Genomic DNA, 2,896 nt, shown 5'->3' on the forward strand with positions numbered 1-2,896 from the left:
AACTGAGAAGCTGATTTCAATGCTCATACAGAAAGGAGAAAGTTTTAAATTTTTTTTAAAAGTCAACTAATTTTAGATTATGTAACATCTGATTTCAAGTAGTTTGTAGAAGGCCGGAAAGATGGCTCAGTAGAATAAGCTCTTTCCTGGCAAGCGCAGGGTCCTGAGTTCAATCCCTGGTACCGAAAAAAAAAAAAATCAAGTAGCCTGTAGAAATTACAATGAAAACTATGCCATTCTGGTAATATGACCATCAATGAAACAGAATCCAGAGATAGATTGTGATCACAATCTATCAATTGTGATCCAAATATAGGGAGAATATTTAAATTAAAAAAATGTATTACACTACAACTTAAGTTATGATCAATACTTCTTAAAATTCTTCCTTTTGTGTGTGTGTGTGTGTGTGTGTGTGTGTGTGTGTTTGCTTTGTAGTACCAGGGATTGAACTCAGGACCTTGTGCTTGCCAGGCAAGCGCTTGTTCTACTGAGCTATCTTCCTGGCCCAATATTCTTCCTTCTGAACTGTGTGTGCTCACCAGCTTTATTTAGCAGATCTAGTACTATGGGATCCTGGGTTCTCCACAAGGTGAAAATCATCACGATAAGCTTCATGTTTTGAATAGATTCAGGACATCGAAGATGGCACAACTGAAGTAACTGACTCATACTGGCAAGGATGAGGGGTATTTTCAAAGTGAGGGGGAGCAATCAGAGAGCAAATAATTAGCAGTGTGTTTTAACTATAATAAATTTCTTAATATAAATGTCCACCATATTTTTCAATCACAACTTATCTATAAATAATTAAATTTTTACAAAGATTCATAAAAGTCTTAATAGAAACATGATTTCTTTGTCTGGGAGACCCCAAAGTTAGGACTTTTCTCTGCACACCCAAGGCCACCCATGGTGGCTCTGAAATTGCCCTCATGCCACAGAATGAGTACATTGAATTACACCATAAACACTACGGGTATCGTTTGGATTACCAGGAGAAAAAGAGAAAGAAGAAAAGTTGAGAGGCTAATGAATGTTCAAAGAAGGAAAAAAAAGAAAAGATTGGTCTGAAGTCTAAGCTCCACCACGAACAGCACCATGCTGAGAAAATACAAATGAAGATTATCAAGATGCATGAAAAGAGAAACACTAAACAAAAGAAGGACGAAAGGACTCCACAAGGAGCAGGACCTGCCTACCTGCTGGACAGAGAGGAACAGTCTCCTGCAAAAGTACTTTCCAACATGATTAAATAGAAACAAAAAGAAAAGGTGGGAAAATGGGTAGTTTCTCTGCCCAAAGTGCATGCCCAAGGAGAAATGGAAGTATTAAAAGTTATTCAAACTGGAAAGAGAAAAAAGAAGGCATGAAAGAGGACAGTTACTAATGTCTGCTTTGTTGGAGATGGCTTTACAAGACAACCACCTAAATATGAAAGATTCATTAGGTCAATGAGCTTACGTTTTAAGAAGGCCCATGTTACACATCCTGAACTGAAAGCCACATTTTGCCTGCCAATACTTGGTGTGAAGAAGAATCCTTCATCGCCACTGTATATAACTTGGGATGTTATTACCAAAGGAACAGTGACTGAGGTAATGTGAGCGAGTTGGGCCTTGTGACACAAGGAGGCAAGGTGATCTGGGGTAAATGTGCCCATGTGACCAGCAGTCCTGACAATGATGGACGCGTCAGTGCAGTCTTACCAGCTTGACAGATGTTTCATACAGTAACTTCCTACACTTATTGAGGACTACAGACCAATCAGGAAAACCGTCACTTGAATACTGCTGGACAACTCTCACGACTACATTCATCAAGAAAACTATTTATTAGATTGTAAAAATATTAAAATGGCAAAAAAAGAAAAATGATTGTTTTCCACAAATTGTCCTCATGTTTTGCAAGTACACATACACCTCTCCCATCTAAGAAAATAAATAGTACATTACACCATATATAAAAATTAATTCACAATATATTGTTCATACATGATACAGTTATGATATAGCTAATAAACTCTATCAGTTAACGTCTCTGTGACCTAAATGTAAAAACATTTCTTAGTTTAGAAAACTGAAAAAAATCATAGAATAAAATGAATTTTATCAAAACTTTAAAATTTCTGCATGTGAAAGGCAGCTTAAAAAAATGAAACAACAATCATAAACCATAGATTATAAAAGGCTTTCAATGACCTTTCAAAACTCTTTATAAGAATGCAAAAATAACAATGCAATAGGCAGGATGTTTAAATGGATATTTTATAAAAGAGTACGCATGATTATCAAGTAATTACATATAAAAATTCTGACCATAAAATATAAGGGACCTGAAGACTAAAACTATATTGAGATAACACTATTCCCCTAAATAGTGAAGTGGGTGAAATTAATAAGCTTGTACCTAGTGTTGGTAAGGATGGAGAGCAATTGATAGTCTCTGAACTGCCAACTACAAGAATACATGGGGCAAGATATTTGGTAGTTTCTTAAAAATTCAATAGTCATATTCAAAATTACTTCTTTGGGTGATTACCCAGTAACACTGAATCAGTAACTTTCCATAAAAAGACATGGGTAAATATTATCACCAGCTTTATTTACAGTAGCCTCAAACTGGAAACAATTTGTGTATAGGAAAAGAAATGTAGTATATTTATATAGTAAAATATTGCTCAGCAGGAAGAGGGGTGTTACATTAACAAATGCAGCAACATGGGTAAATCTCAAAAACACATGAATGAAGGAAGCCAGTGAACAGAATTACAGAAGTGTCCCTGTAGTATGATTCTAGACTATGGAACTGTAAAATGCAAACAAGCTCATAGAGACAGAATCCAGATCAGCATCTGCCTAGGAATATGGTATGAGATCAGAAAGCAAGACAGAGA

At 35.8% G+C, this 2,896-nt stretch overlaps 1 pseudogene; it reads left to right on the plus strand.

Annotated features, from left to right (window-relative positions):
- Positions 1-935: 935 nt before the first annotated feature.
- LOC101576919 lies at positions 936-1,717 on the plus strand (annotated as a pseudogene).
- The last annotated feature ends 1,179 nt before the right edge of the window (positions 1,718-2,896 follow it).

Source organism: Octodon degus, unplaced genomic scaffold, assembly GCF_000260255.1.
Source record: "Octodon degus isolate 3935 unplaced genomic scaffold, OctDeg1.0 scaffold00084, whole genome shotgun sequence".
NCBI lineage: Eukaryota > Metazoa > Chordata > Mammalia > Rodentia > Octodontidae > Octodon > Octodon degus.